This window comes from Phycodurus eques, chromosome 15, assembly GCF_024500275.1.
Source record: "Phycodurus eques isolate BA_2022a chromosome 15, UOR_Pequ_1.1, whole genome shotgun sequence".
In the NCBI taxonomy this organism is placed as follows: Eukaryota; Metazoa; Chordata; class Actinopteri; order Syngnathiformes; family Syngnathidae; genus Phycodurus; species Phycodurus eques.
In genome coordinates, this window is record NC_084539.1 from 20,403,635 (window position 1) to 20,420,876 (window position 17,242).

Below are 17,242 nucleotides of genomic sequence, written 5' to 3' on the forward strand. Positions count from 1 at the left end.
CTCCATGGTTTTGGAAGACTTAACTTTTTTTTTTTTTTGCTATACTTTGTCAGGCTTGGACCTCTCCTTCTGTCTGCCTTCAGAATGTGGGAGACTGTTGTCACATGTAGGAAACAACCAGTACTTGCCAAGTAATCTCAGATGTCCAAAAATGTTCATTATAAAACACTTTCCCACATGCTTTTGTATGCTTTCTTTTTTTCCCCCTTGGATGTTTCTCTCTGTAGACAGCGCTTGCGTGTACAGGAGATTGCTGTCACATGTAGGACAGTGTCTGAAAATAGTCATTTTGTCCCTCTCAGTGCCGTTTCCATTACGCGCGTGTCTAAATAGATTCTAGGATGCACTATGAGACCAAAAAACGTGACGCAGCTGATATACTGGCGGACATAAGCGAGGTACGGTGGCCCTAAACCGACAAATTAACAAGTGTTTGCAATACGCGCCATCCTAAAAGCTGTGATGAGGGGATCAAAGTCATCTTTAAACCACACTAAACCAGATTGAGGTTCCACTTAAGCAGCGCTAATGGACTCTGTAGCTGAAGTGTTTCATCCCTATACCGCCCGCTTTTTTGCTTCAGTCAACCTGGAAAGATGATAGAATACGCACTGAAACTGGAAGTGTCGCTCATGACGCACCAGATTTTAAAAAGTGGTTATCTTCGTTTGACACTGCAATCTCATGTGAATTAATTTTTTTTTTTTTTACGTCACACACTAATCTTACCAGAATAAAATTGTATGTTGTCACAATAGTCCTATTTTTTTTTTTTTTTTTTTTAGATAGTCGTCAAAATGTGTAATATTGTATAATATATATATCTTATCTGAATAAATTTGCACATTTCAGAGAGTCGTTGCATTTCTTTGAGAAAAACAGCATACATAAAATTTACGAGAATAAAGTTGTACATTTTCAAGATAGTCATATTTTTTTAAGAAAAAGTCTAAACCTTATCTATTATACCTTAATAAATTTGCATATTTCTGAGAATTCTTCCATTTCTTCGAAAAAGAACATCATACAATAATCGTACGTGTTATAAAGTATGTGAATAAAGGTGTATTCATTTATGAAAATTAATTTGGAATGACGTGAATGAATTAAAAGGTATTTGTATATATTGTTATTCATTTAACTCATTTAATAATTGGTTTATTTAATTTAAATAATACAATTAAAAATATAAAAATAAAAAAGTATACATTTCCATACCTTTCACTTTTTAGGTTTTTGTTAAATACAGTTAATTGGTTGATAATTTATAGTCAATTAGAAAGTTTAGTTGGGAGTTGAGAGAAATAATGCAAAGCAAGATCCGACACAAAAAGATTTTCCAGAATTGTTTCTTTTTTTGTTTGTTTGTTTTAGAAAAACTTCATACATTGATCTTACAAGAACAAAGTTGTGATGCTATGTGCTACGACTTGCGCACACATGGTAGTCCGCGCGCCCCGGTTTGAGAACTACTGCACTGCACGACCACCTGATGCAGCATGACGGTCATGTCAAACCTCCACACTCGTTTTATTACTGTAAAAAACAAAACAAAAAAACTGACCATCTTGCAGGGAATGTTCCACTCAAAATGAAGCACATTTTTCTGTGCGAAATGGATGCTGTCCTACCTCACAGCCTTCTTGTCACTCGCAGTAAAGTGTCCCTCACACGTGCATGGCAGAAGAAGACAAGAACATGATGCGCCGCAGAATTTCCGGCAAGGTGTCGGCTCCTCCGTGTTCCCGCTTGGCTGCTTTGCGACCGAGAGCGTGATGCAGAAATATAGAGCGAGACAGAGGAAGAAAGAGAGGGAGAGAGTGGGAGTGAATGTCTTTCAAAAGTGAGGTCAGAGAGCCACTGCCTCCACGCTCCAAGCGTCTCCCCTCCCCATCTACCTCCAGCCGCTGCGTTTGGAATTATTCACTCATTCTCTACTCCCTAATAACGACAGTATATACTGAAGGATTTTTCGACAGTGATTAGGGGGTTTGCTTGTGTCGAATCATTTAACGACTGTATGCAGTCATCTATGTAACATGGGTTTATGATTGTGTACATGCTAGATGTGTGGCATTGATGTTTTGTGGTGTTCCTGAACAAAGTAAATAAATCATCATATAACAACGGAAACCTCGGAATCATTCACTCATTCTTTTCTCCCAAATCGGAGGCCAAAAGAAACGGCACAAGGAAAAAGAAAACATCTAAAATAAATGTTCAAAAACTGCTACATAGACCCTGAGGCCTGGGAGGCAACAGCAGCCAACAGGGCAACATGGAGACAGATTGTTCGAGAGTGAGCTGCACAATTTGATGTCCAAGTCAAATGCAGCTGCAGAAAGGAGCGCGTTTCCTCCAAAAAGGCCAAATCCACAACCTCCACACCCCTGCCCACACTGCACCAAAGTATGTGGGTCCAGGATCGGCCTCTACGCCCACCTGAGGACCCACAAAGACCAAAGAAGGAGGACTGTCATACTTGATCCCGAGTGACCACCGATGATGACGGCCACACGTGTTGATGCGCCGTTTGTGTTCAATTATCCGTTCCTTAAAGCATTAAGACTGCGGCACCGGCGTTTTTTTTGTTAGCCCGCCTATGGCATTTTGCATTGTTTGTTAGCATTAACCCAATCGGGCTTTCCTAAGACAAAGCGATGTGGTGACGTCACATCATTTTGTGCTAGTGTGTTATTTAGGCTAGTATGCTAGCTTATGAGCCTCATGTGAAGGTGTTTTGTTGGTGTTGAATCATTTCAACTACTGAACACATTACGTAACATGGGTTCATTACCGTATACATGCTAGATGCATGGCGTCGAAGCCTTGCCGATGATTCTTTGTGTTGTTACAGACTACAGTCTGTAACAACAGACTGATCATCCCTGCCTCCACACTTCAACTTTTAATAGAGTCACCCTCGCGTCTCCCCTCCCTCCTCAGCGACTACACCGCAGCGTTCCTGGGAATCATGACCGATCGAGCAGTGCTTGCGGTCGCTCGAGAGGGGGAAAACACAAGAACGGGAGGAAAGTGATGTCAGACTTCGCTTGTTCCGCATCTGCCCGCATTAACTCCGCGTCGAGGCTCGAAGGTCTTCAATAAGCGTCCCTTCGGTTCCTTTTCACAGACAAGTCTATCCCAGATTCATTTAAGGCAAGGGTGGGCAAAGTAGGGCCAGACCCAGACCACCAGCTGCCACTGGGTTGTTCATCTTAATGCGATTAGAGGCAACAATTAGCTTCAATGTTTCTAATGAGTCTGCTTTGCATTCGCGCAGAAGACATCCCCGCTGTTTGAATCCTCATTTGATCATCAGACATTTAAATCGGCCAGAAAGAGCAGATTAAGTGGATTTGTCACTTTTCATTGCAGGAGGGCCAACGTACGCAAAACAAACATGTCTGGATTTTATTAAGCTTTCACAGTAAAAAGTGGGACGTGTGTTTGAAAATGGAGTTGAGGCAATCTAAACGTGCTGTCAATATGTCACCGTTCATCAAGTCAAATGTTCTCTGCAGGCCCTGGTGACGCCAGACGAACCAGGCAAACGGGTCACATGCTATTTAAAAGCACTACGTAGCCTGAAGGCGAGCGACTTGGAACAGGCTAGATGCTAACATGCAAAAACAAATTATTACGTGACCACGCTCACAACTTAAAATCGTATATCTCAAATGATCTTGCCCCATTAAAATGAATAGAAATTCAATTAATCCGTTCCAGCCCAGCAAAAAATAAAAAATAAAAACACCAACAAAAATGTTTATAACATGTTCTTAATGGCAAAAATGCACCCTACAATATTGTAATTGTGAAAATTTTAGAAAAAGAAAACTGAAAGAAATGCCCATTGACATTGTGCTCACCTTGGCCCCCAGGGCGCAGTATAATACAGATGTACATAATACACAAAGATGAATTGATGCACTAATATGAGTTGTTTTTTTGCAGAGGATAAAGAATATATGCCTGTGAGTATTGTCATATTGTCTATGTGTTGCTGCAGTATTTGTGTTCAGCTATCTGTTGCTTCAAGGATTACAAAGTATATTGTATATAATTGACAGTAAACCTTTTGTTTTACTTCTGTCCACAAGCACATTTCACAGTCCGCACTTTTTTACTTTTACGGAAGTAAAAAGAGTTGAATCAGTACTTTTACTACTACTTTTACCAGAGAGGTGGAGCGCCGCAATGACACAGAAAAAAAGATTTCTGCCCAAAGACCACTCATTTAATGATTCGCTTTCCCATCTGGACTTTGTTGAAATATTTATTCACATTCTCTTTAATTATGCAGCCGCTACAAAAAGGGCCGGCGGCTTGGAGAGTAGCTGTCACCCAAACACACACACACACACACACACACACACACACACTGTGATCTCTGTTTCAATTTCAGGGCCACAAATCAATCGTGTACATTGTAGTTCATTTAAATTGCCATTTCTTCGTCCGTGGGGCACAAAATATTAGTGCTGGGAATTAGAGTAACATCTCATTACATCATTTTAATATTTTACCAATGAGCCAATAATATGATACAGCCAGTACAGGACAATTGATACATTGCTAGAAAACCATAATAGCATTACGATACCAATAGTATCATGATACAACGGCTGCGTAATAGTTAATACCATGGTGTAAAAAGAATAGTAGTGTCAAGATGCCAATATAATCATAGTGTAGCGATTGCATTACAATTGATATGTTGGAAGAAAACCATCTACAATACAAATACTATGTCAATATCAACGGTATCACGATAGAGATAACACGACGATCGATACATTGGGGAAAAAAAACATCTATGACACCAACAGTGTCACAATACAGAGACAGCGTGATAATCGACACTGTGGAGGAAAACCTATGATAGATTGCTTAATAATTTATACTTTACATCAGAAGTAAACCAATGCCAACAGTGTCATAATAAAGTCATGAAGTGATAATCGATACACTGGAGGAAAACTATCTACCAATAGTATCACCATTCAGTGATCAGAATCAGAATCATCTTTATTTGCCGAGTATGTCCAAAAAACACACAAGGGATTTGTCTCCGGTAGTTGGAACTGCTCTAGTACGACAACAGACAGTCAATTGGCAGAGAACACTTTTGAGAAAAACAGTCACTGAGCAATACAAGGTTGCTAGTAATCTGGTAATGCCGGTACAAATTATTATTATTTTTTTTTTATGACAATTGTGCAAAAAGATGCAGAGTCCTCTAGCACTTAGAGCAGTTCGATTGCACGATAACTGATGCAATGGGGGGGAGGAAAAAAAAATTCCAAGACCAATAATCTCATAATACCCGTACTGTCGTAGTATAGCGATTGCACCATAATTGATACATTGGGAGAAAACCTTAGTATGACAAAACCAATGTATCATGATACAGAGATAATGCAATAATGTTGAAAACCATCTACAATACCAATATCAGCACAATACTGATTGTGCGATAATCAAAACATTACAAGAAAAGCATTTCTGATACCAGCAGTATCACCCTACCAATAGTATAACGATACAACAATTGCCCAATAATTGGCATATTGGAATAAAATCCTTCTACGATACCAATAGTATCACGATACAGAGATTGTGCGATAATATCTGTCTCCCGACCGAAAAGAATACGATAAATTTGTAAATTACATAGCGTTAAATGTTTTCCGCATGCTTGTCACACGGCTGCCAGCGACGCGCTAACGCCGAGCAGGAGCAGAGCCGCGAACATGAACTAATATGGATCTATTTTGTGTTTAAAGATCTGAGGAATAATCTGTAGGGGGCACATGAATGATGGCTCCAGGACGTTAAGTGTTTGTTTAAGAGTTTGGCAAAGCGAGCGTTCCTCAGTGAGATTGATCGTTGGTTTCTGTTGCTGGTAACTCTGAAGGGAAACGTCAAGTTGATCATGCCAATGAGGATTTTCCAACAACAAATTATTGAACGTGTTGGCCCGAGGCGCATCGATGACAACCCAAAAGTTTCGAGTTTTTGTTACAGTTTTTAACGGACCTCGATAATTGTCAATGAACTTAACATACGTATTTGTAGCAGGAGAATTTCATCAACTTCAATCTAACCTACAAATCAAGAATACCTACAATGGAAAGTGTGCAATAATTATTACACTGGGAGACTTGAAAGCAAACATCTGAACTTTATTTGGGGTTTATCAGAGGCAGGTGTCTACTGATTCCCATTTTACGAGTTTGACTGTGACTGGTTAATTCTGAACACAGCCACGTCCCCAGTTATGATCAGGTGTGCACACTTGTGCAATCACATTATGTCAATATTTTATTTTACTTCCCCTCGCAATTTTTTTCCCCATTTGAATTGTATACATTATAGGTAATGGTACAAAAAAAATTTGAAATCGTTTATCTTTTTTATATCACAAAAACCTGGAATTTGAACAGGGGTGTGTAGACCTTTACGTCCATTCTATGCTTTTGAGTATTGTTTTATACTCTGTTTGTATGTATTGCTTCTCCGTGTGTGTTAAATTAGCTGCTTGAAGAGTTATAATTATCGTAACATCGCTGCTGATTTCTGTTAGCCTGCCAATGGAATTTCGCATATGTTACCATTCGGCTAGTGGACTTTCCTATTGATAAAATTACATGGTTTGGTTGAACATTTTAGTGTTTAAATTTTCCCCTCTGTTTGTATGTATCGCTGCGCCATGCGTGATAAAGTAGCAGTTCTTTGAAAGTTTGTAATTACTGTAACATCGATGCTCATTTCTGTTAGCCAGTCTCTAAGTGTTTCTCGTTATATGTTAGCATTAAGATAGCAGACTTTTGCTATGTGTGTTTTAAAACATTTAGAAGTGTGCTGGGGGTAAATCCATTTTTAAAAATGTTTTTTTCTTTTTTTTTTTTACATGGTCTCTCTATATCGCAGACTTTCACCTATAGCGGGTGGGTCTGGAACGTAAATCCCCCGTGATTTTCTTTTGAAGTGATCACATCCAACTGACAAATGTGACAGATGAATTATAACAGTAACGCTCCCCCTGCCGCTCACCTCATTCAATCCAGCTGACGTCTCCACGGGAGACGTCCGGCTGGCCGGATGGATGGCTGGCCCGTGTTTGCGGCGACTCAGCACTTTTTAGCCACGCAGCTGCAAAAGCGCGAACGTGGAAAAAGTGAGCGGGAAAGTCAAGCGATCGTTGTGTGAGGTCCGCCTTTTGTCAAATAAAAATATTTGTGGGGGGGAAAAAAGGATCCCAAGGATGAGTGAGGACAAACGCTAATGCTAATGGAGCGAGGCATGAATTATGGAAGGCAAATGCTTTTTGCAGTCAAACACGATCCGGTGGAGTTGTAACGCAGACATACGACTGGCCGTGAAATTGATTTTCTGTTTTTTGGCAGGGACACAAGGGAAAGTACGGTGGCCCTTAAGCACTGACTCCCAAACACTGTGATGAGAAATCCTCACTTAATCCGTGGGAAATTATCCAATTTCACTTAAGTGGTCTGGGTAATTATTATTTATTTTCTACAAATATGTATCTATGTTCATTTATCTATGCCAGCTACGTATAGTGACAGGAAGAAAAATAAAATGTTCTTCTACTAGATGGCAGAAGGCACATTTAACCAATGAATCCACCTTTTGCCATTCATACAACAGAATAAGTCATTAATTACAGTTTTGAGTAAAGGTGTGCCTTCAAATACGAGATTCATTTGTTCCGTGACAACACTTGCAACTTACAACACTTGTATCTCAAATCATCTTTCCCTATTGAAATTAACAGAAATTCATGAATCTGTTCCAGCTTGTAAAAAAAAATATATTTTTTTTTTTGTGGGGTGGGGGGGGTGTTTTGTGTTGGCAGTCTATAATACTGGACTTTATGAATGCATTCAGTAATGGCATAATGATATAGAATGTAAAGAATTAAACAATTTTTACCACATGTTTTGCTTCAATTCTATGGACACTGTGCTGCTTCTGGTGTGCGTGCCTTGGCCACCTGGGGGCAGTACAATACAGACATAGAGATGTACACGACGATGGGTCGGTCCTCAGTAAGCCACACTAATATTTGTCGTTCTTTGCAGAGGATAAAGAATAGATGCCGTGGCGCAGGTAAGTTAACTGCCACCGTGCTTTTATCTCAAGTTTGCACTCGCAAGTCAAATCATAAAAAATAATAATTATGAATGACGGCCTTTATCTTAAACTTGTATGCCACTTGTGACATAAGCTACCACTGTATTTGTTTTTTTATTTCTGCAAATTAGCCCTGGGTTTTTCAACAGGTGGAATGGATTAATGGCACTTCCCTTAATTTAAATGAGGGAACGTTGATTTGAGATGCGAGCGATTTGAGTTACGAGAGCGGTCACCAAACGAAGGAAATTCGGAAGTCAAAGCACAACTGTACTTTGCTGATGCAATTTTGACAGCAATTACAGCCTCAAGTCTTTTTGAATATGATGCGACGAATATGGGGCGTTGTGGAGTAAAATAAAGTCTCTGCGGGCAAAACGTTAGCTCTATTGTGTGTGATTTTTAATGCTATTATAAAATTAACTCGCCATAACACATGGATGCGCGACGTACAAGCAAATGTTTTTTTTCACGGAACGTTGGAGAGCTCCGCAAGAAGCAAAGAAAAACAAAACAAAACAAAACAAAACAAAACAAAAAACAAATGGGATTCAACTTATTAGCCATCGAATGGATTTAGCCGACAACATACAAGAAGAATTTAACAGACATGAGATGATGTTTTTCAGAAGGCGTGGGTGTTTTTCCGCAGAAGAGTCCTCCCTCCACCCCATTTTTTTTTATTTTTATTTTTTTTATTGGTGAGTTTAAAGTTAGCAGCTGCGTGGACGGGACGCCTCTGCCAAGCAGCTGGGGGGATTTCGGGTGATGTCACACCAGTCGCGCTACCGGAGGGCTCGGCGCGTAAACACGTCTGCGCTAACCTAAACAACGTCTGTTGGCCTCACCATCAGCAGGAATTATTGGCGGGAGGCGCGCAGAACGTAATCAAATGTTCTGCTAAAACAATAAATAAATCGGCTGCTGCGCGCCTCCACTGAAGCGTCCACTTCGTCTTCATTCCTTTAGTAGCCAACAATACCGAGACACTTTGAAGGAAGGGCATGTGATATGATACAGGGGAGTTTGGCATTCGACTTTAGCTGCAAATGTCGAATTGATTGAGGTGGCTCTGCTAAATGACAAATTACAGGCATGCGACAGGTTAGCAGTCATGTTGAGTTGTATTTGAGGCATAGTGTAGCATATCATGTACTTTCATGACTATACTAGCGTAATACTGCCAACTATAAAGAAGACGCTTCTTTCTGTGTTTTTGTAACGCTTACTACAAAACAAAGTAAAGGCTCTTAGCTGGGTATCAGCAGTGTTGGGGAGTAAAATAAATTACATGTCACGCAATCACATAATTTAGGCAAATGTAATCCATTACATTACTGGGAGAAAGTGTGTAAATAAATTACAGTGGCTTTTGGAAATGTCCATGATTACAATTTTAGTTACATTTGAAAAATAGCCACAAAAGCTCACTTTCTCCTTCGAAGGCCGACACTATGGATTGGCTCTCTCGGGTCATGTGCCACATGACGGTTTTCAAATATGACTTCAAAGCGCCACCTTGTGGTGCAATCTACTAAGAAAATTACAGGCTCTTGATTGGCCATCAGTCAGGTAGAGGTGTATTGGAGGCATAGCGAAGCATATCATGCCCTTTCATGACTATATTGGCGTAATAGTGCAGACTATCAAGACGACGACGCTTCTTTTGATGTTTTAGTTTGGTTTACGAAAAGACAAATTAAGGCTCTTGATTAGTTAGAAGTAATGTAGAGTGGTACTGGAGGCGTAGCCTAGCATAGCATGCACTTTCCTGACGATATCAGCGTAAGTCTGTAAACTATGAAAAAGAAGATGATTCTTTCTGTGTTTTAGTTTGTGTTGAAGACACATTACAGTTGTTGTTTTTGTTTTGTTAAAACAGAAATATGATTTCTACAAGTGGTCAGTGACGAGGGTGTTGCCGTGACAATCTACGGTCTGTTTCCAAAATGTTGCCGATGCTTGCCTCACCGTTACTCCCCCCACGCCGCTTCCCTGACAATTTTGACCCCCGACAGCTCACCCCCTGACATACTTTCATATTTCCGCCCCGGGCGTTCGTTCAACCATTTTGCAAATTTTGACCGCAAGCATCTACGAAAAAAACCACGGTGAGGCAAACACCTTCAGATGTGCTCATAAATCTAACGACAGCGTTGGGCTGCAGATGTGGGCCACTCTCGGGCTGTTGTGGATTACAGTACGTAATGAAGTATTCCTGTCTTCAATTACACAGATATCAAGATATATATATCTTCTTCCATTGATCACGCAATTGCTGGGTTTTGATACAATACTATAAGCAAAATAGCTTTGAATGAATAGGAATTACATATTAAACATTGAGATGTGGTCCTTTCAGTTATCTGTCTAATTGTCATTTGAGAGATATTGTCATATTCAATAATCTTTTGTACCCTAAAAAGTTTTCCTTCTTCAGTAACTGATATTTCATCCACTTACTGCTGTATCACAATACGATTTTTTTATGGGTGGTAAAATATCGACATCTCGTGGGTTACTGAAGGATTTAGAAAAACGTTTTACTACGTATTATCCTTGATGAGGTTTTTATTAAACATTATCGTGACATATCGCAGATGGCTTTCTTCTAATTATCGTGGAATCATACCCGTATCGTTTTACTATTGTCATCGATTACAAAATATCGACACGATACAGTATCATGAGCTACTAAAATATTTTATTTTTCTTATTTTATTTTATTTAACATAGATGACCACTTTTATTGTGGCGGCTCGTAGATGATTTTCATTCGATTCATCACTGTATCGTGTTACTATTGCAATCGTATGCCAAATATGACCATGATATCAGATCCTGACTTGCTCTGCAATCTACTAAATGACCTACGAAAAACATGTTTTATTACATATTTGACAAATTTTTATTTTATTTTTATTGAAAGTGGATGCTTTTTTTCCTTCAATATATCAGTATCGTGATATTATTGTTATTGTCTGTAAAATATCACCATGGTATCTTATAGTCAACTACTCTGCCATCTACTAAATGTTTTATTAAATACTTACCATAGACAACTGCTACTTTATCAAGCTACCGTGATATCTCGGATATGGTTTTCTGCCAGTAGATCGCAGTATTGTGATACCATCGTTGATGAAATATCGCTACGATTCATGGCCCTAATGGTTTACGACGCTCATCAATATTTCAGATGAAAACAGATCAAATTCATACCTACAAGAGAGTGAAATCCAGATGAGAAGGTCAATGTTAATCCCTCCAGATTAGAACACCCCCCCCCCCCCCCCCCCCCCCCCCGAACCCAAAGGTCCAGAATGAGAAGATACAAGCGCTAATCTGTTTGAGGAGAATTTTGTTGGTGTTCTGACAAAGCTGATATGTGAACATCCACCGCCTCCAGCAGGAAGTTGAACTGAAATGGGGTGGGGGTGGATTGTAAAAATCAATAGTGCTAATAAAGCAACAAATGAGGTCAGGACTTCCAGACGTGATGGTTTTATTAGCGCTGTGATCATTGTTACAAGTGACGTGTTCATAAACCGGCCTTATACGGTGTCTTTTATGAGCCATACTTTCGTAAGCCTTTATTTGGACGCCTTTAATTACCATTTCATTCAGTTTTACAACCTCCATTTATGTTTATGTTTCTCATTTTCATCACATTTAACGAGACATCCTCAGTTTGAGCAATGCAGTGAACGCGCTAAATCGGACTATTAAGCGATCGTTTTTTTAAGTTTTTACAGGCTACAGGAAACTATGACGTTGGGGTTGTGCACCTTCATCGTAGCGCTTTGTTGTGCCGCAACATGCTGGGCAACACTGAGGTCGATTGCTTCTGTTAGTCCTTCTATGGCTTCACACATTTTATCATTACATTATCAGACACTTGTTAGATCAAATTATATGGTTTAGTTGAACATTTTGAACACCGTGGAATGTATCCCGCTGCTAAAAAAAAAAAAAAACACCAAAAATCAGTAGTCTTTTGCCCTTTGGGTCACGTTACAAACCCCCAGGACATAAAACATTCATAACCGTTATGCTCCACATGAGAAAATCCGTTTTAACTCACCCAAATCATAATTACTTCGGTGGGCAGCGGTGGGTCAACCTGGTCAACCTGACTTATCGCCCATTATCCTCTCTGATGGAATCCACAGAGGCAAAAGATCGCCCACTCTGTACACGTGGCCACATACTTCACTATTGATTTTTATAATTCACCTTTTTTTTTTTAAACACCATTAGTAATCCTACACTGGGCCTCAAGGCCTTCTGTATGATGCTAAATATGTATAACAAAAACTGGAAAGTCGTAAAAGTCTGAGCTTCTTTTGGTAAAAAGTGCAAAGAAACACCAACCAAAATCCCCTTTCACACTGTCTGCAAAGGACAACCATTTTCACATTCACATCTATGGACAATTTAGAGCCTTCAGTTAAACGAAGAGGACTTTTAGCGAGAGACGGGTACACCGTCCTGGACTGGTCGCCAGCCACTCGCAGTGCACATAAACAAGCATTCACGTGCATACTGTAACTACTAAATGGACAATTTGGAGTTCTCAATGCCTGTGCATGTTTTTGGAGTGTGGGAGGAGGTCGGAGTACCCAGAGAAAGCCCAGACAAGCACGGGGGGAGAGTGCAAAGACCACAATTAAAATGTTTAATATAAATTTGCTTTCTAAAAGGCAGTCGAGAAACTCCCACAGCAATATTACCAGATTATTAATGTCTGCTCTAATATACAGTACAACCCATTACCGATTGAAAACAAACAACAAAAAAACATTTACAGTCAGGCATCAACTTTCTTTGTCACTTCTAAAAGACACGGCGTCGCTTTAAATATTTTGTTACCGAGGAGACCTGTGACAAGTGTTTGGAAACGACCTCTGCGACCGCTCTTCTCCACTTTCCGTCGAACAATAACAGTGGCGGATACGACGGATCGCATACTTAAATGCGCCAGACGACGCTGGAACGGTAGAATAGTTTATCCTCACTGCTCGTTCGGCAGATGTCGTAAATTCAAGTATTTTCTTGATACTTTCACATTATCAGTGTAGTTTATTCGTGCAGCGATTCTCAACCACTGTGCCACAAAAGATCATGAGGAGTGTTGCAGGAATTTATCCGATTTCACTTAATTGGTCTGAAAACCTAATTTATTTATTACAAATAATCAATCTAGTCCTGCAACTAACCATTATTTTAATAATCGCATAATCTGTCGATTATGGTTTCCTATGAATTTAATTTCCATCCCTTTATTGAGAAACAGGACGTTATTTCAATTGACAGGCTTTGCCGCAATTACAAAACTTTTTTGGTGGGCCTCAATTACTCGCAGATGTTCGCTATTCGTAAGGGGATAGTGGCCGAGCCCTGCTCCGAAAAGCGAAGCTCATTGTTGTCACGGGCATATTTTCTCTCAGTGGTAGCATAGAACCTCCAGGATTCAGCTAGAAAGAAAGAAAACAAAAATAATAATAATCAAGAAATGCCGACTAGAACATCTGGAATTATAATGAATAATATAGGGTGAATTGGCTGGCGACCAGTTCAGGGTGTACCCCGCGTCTCGCCCGAAGATTGCTGGGATAGGCTCCAGCACGCCCGCGACCCGAGTGAGGATAAGCGGAACAGAAGACGAATGAATGAATATAGGGTTAATCAACAACACTTTAAATGGTGCCAGGTGTGTTGACTCAGACTGTGCTGATTGGCTCATTCTGAACACATTGACATCCCAGTTATAAAAGGGTGTGCACACTTGTGCAAAAACATTTTCTAAGTTGTTGACTTTTTTTAACGTTCCCTCTCAAAAAGAAAAACAAAAATGTGTTTGAGTTGTACAGGTTAAAAGTCACATTACAGGTGGAGAAGTTTTCAAATTATTTACCTTGTTCTCAGTTTTTTTTTTACATCACAAAAACCTGCCATTTGAAAAGGGGTGTGCAGACTTTTTATATATACACAATATGTGCACATGCTAACACAGAGTGGGCTAGCTTCTAACATTAGCATCGGGTTTGGTGCGGCAACCTTGAGAATGCAAAATATTTAAGTGTGGAAACTTGAAACCTGGTATTCCCCACATCACAAGTCGACGCTTCAAATCCAAAGACGCGGTTAGCCGCTAGGTCGCTAGGCCGCTCCATTACGGACTAAAGCTCAGAGTCCAGGTGGAGGATGAATCAGTGGAATCGACAGGGTGGTCACGCAAAACCCATCCGCGCCGCTGACATCAGAGAGTCTGTGAAACACAAGCAGGCACCGTTATTCCCCCTTTAGGCCTTAAATGGGATGACTAACGGCAATTTGAGCGAGCGCTAATGCTATACGTGATCCAGCGCTGAACAAAAGGACCACTTTATGGTTTGGACATGTGTTATATGGAGCACAGCGCGAGGAGGCCGCCCGTATCCTGTTTTTAATTATGTATTGACACCACCTCGGGGATTGACCTGCTTTCTTGCAATCGGGTCAGAGTGGGATGGCATTAAACATGGTAGGCGGAAGTTGCAGAGTAATTAGTCATATCGATAGTATCACGATACGGTCATTGTGTAATATTCGCCATATTGGGGCGGGGGGATGCACTTACATCAATGTAATATCTTGACTTATGAATTCAATGAATGTAAAGTGATACCTTGACTCATGACTTATGTTACAGTAATTGCAAATCTGCAAACAACTGCTACCGTATTTTCATTTTAACTTGTGACTCAAAAATAGTTTAGTCTTTAATAAAAGTTCCAGGCGTAGCCTTTGATGCTTCTTGGGTGTATAAATTAGCAAAGGCAGGAAGTGATCACAGGCGCTCTCCGGTAATGTTACATGATGCAACCACCAAGTAACAGCTCGCTAGCCAACTTGCATCACTTTGAACCTTTTAAAACCGGATACGCTCATATAAAATATTATGGGGGCTCCGGAAGATATGTGAATTTAAACCCAACAATTACGCTTCCCCCCCGATCCCAATCACCCAGTCCTGGACTGGCTGCCTTTGAAGGAAACGTGGGTCAATTCCAATACACAAATGTAGAATTTGGAAACTTTTTTTTTTTTTTTTGCAAGTCTTCTGCCAACCATAGAACAATACGGCTGCTGTTGACCTGGATGTTATTCTGAGGAGAGTTGGACAGTGCACAACTGGTGAGTGTCCCTGCTGATCATTAAGGGGTTCATAGCATCCTCTGGTGGTCAAAGGTGAAAGTAATTGATGCCTCGCCTATCCAATCAAATCGTTACCATGAACAGTATAGGGGGAGGGATGGAAATTAATAAAAATGTTGCGATTCCAATTTCATTAGCGATACTGCTTTATCAATCCGAATCCTTATCGATGCTCTTAGAGTCTCATTGGGTACGGGAATGAAATAATACAAATGATATATGATATAACTGATGTCATTATCATTATACAGTATCTATCATTACATGATATGATAATAAAAAAGATGTTTCAATTCTGCATATTGGAACTATTCCCCCTTGAATAACAAAATTATAGCTTTGTAAGTAGCCCTGGTGTCATCTTTTTGCATGAAATACATAAAGGCAAAGAGTTTAGCGTGCTTCTGCTTTGACGCCGTGTTGGCAAAATTCTGCCGTTATCACTCATTTGTGACGTCAGAGGAGTTGATGAGCGGAATCGTCACACAAACAAACAAACGATTCCTTTGAATCTAATTACTGGGAACCAGTTCTACAAACAAAAAAACAAAAAAAACGGGTTTCGCATCCTTACCGAGGGCTGGTCGATTAATTGATTTGATTGATTAATTGGCTGCCTTGCGATTGGCTGGCAACCATTTCAGGGTGTACCCCGCCTCCTGCCCGAAGATAGCTGAGATAGGTTCCAGCGCTCCCGCAACCCTTGTGAGGATAAAGAGCTCAGAAAATGGATGGATGGATGATTAATTGCCGGTTATGTGTCAGGCTTCTGTTTTTCAAAGCACATACCCACTGAACTGCACTGCTTCCACTAACAACATGGCTGCGAACAGAGAGGAGCGAGTTTACAAAACAGATTCAGTGTTGTCAACTTAGCCATTTGGCCGCTACATTTAGCAACATATCTGACCTTTCTAGCAACTCTTTTTCAAAAAAATAAAAAACAACCAGTGACTTTAATTCACCTTAAAAATAGTTTAACATTTCAAATGTTAATTTATTAAGCATTGTATTTATTTATTTTTTTTTTACAAAAGGGACACTTTTCCCAAGAGGAAGCACTTATTTTCACATTATCTGTAGAGAAAAATAGATCTATATCTATTATTTCTGTGGAAGGGACTGCTGTGGGGGGAAAACCTTGAAAAAAAGCGTATTTAGTAGTAGGAGGAATAAAGCAAACCACAAGAGGGGAAAAGAAAATTAGTTCTGAATAATTTAATTGTGATTTACTTTTTCTATAACCTAAGAGTAAAATGTCATTTAAAAATCGTAAATTGGATTTTTGTGTAGAAAAAATATTGGGAAATGTAATTTTAAGCCTTTTGTCAAACCCATCAAATTTGACATAAAAGCAATGAAAGTTAACATTAAAACAACAGCATTAATTTGTAGGTAGAAGTCAACAAACAAGTTTTCCCAAACAAGTGGATGTAGTACCAATTTGTATTGCAGGGGGCAATATCGAACCTATGTAGCATCCTTTCATCCTTCAGTCGAACACATAGAAGAAGAAGCAATTGGAACACTTCCTGGAAACAATTATACAGCAATTAAGCTACTTTTACTCACTTCCTTTGCAATAAACGCATCCATTTTGAGCACTTTAACATCAAAAGTCGTTTCATTTAAGGGCGCGGTTATGATAGCTTTGATAGCTAATGGCGTCAAGAGCGCGAGTTGAAGCTCGTTTTTGGCAAAACTAGGCTTCCAGTTCGTTACCTGGGCAAAGATAACCAGTGAGACGCGTATCTGTCATAATTTATTCAATTTCAAAGCCACAAAGATGATAAACTCGCCCGTGTTATCACTTAAAAGGCGAAATGCTAACTTACCTGCCATTTTACTGTGGTAATGTCTACTGATCCGTCATTGGTTGTGC

At 39.8% G+C, this 17,242-nt stretch overlaps 1 protein-coding gene across 5 annotated transcripts in view; it reads right to left on the reverse strand.

The window, feature by feature from the left end:
• LOC133413982 (tenascin-like) overlaps positions 1 to 17,229 on the reverse strand; it is a 47,567-nt gene extending 30,338 nt beyond the window's left edge. The window contains exons 1-3 of one of the 5 annotated variants that reach the window (XM_061698952.1): positions 17,196 to 17,229; positions 14,260 to 14,431; positions 1,632 to 1,753 (exon numbers count right to left, since the gene is read on the reverse strand). The gene's annotated coding sequence lies outside the window, so the exon portion shown is untranslated. Of the gene's footprint in view, positions 1 to 1,398; positions 1,537 to 1,631; positions 2,001 to 11,386; positions 11,423 to 14,259; positions 14,432 to 17,195 lie in introns of those variants that run through there. The other 4 variants (XM_061698951.1, XM_061698953.1, XM_061698954.1 and 1 more) reach the window with 4 other exon arrangements.
• Between the last annotated feature and the right edge of the window lie 13 nt (positions 17,230 to 17,242).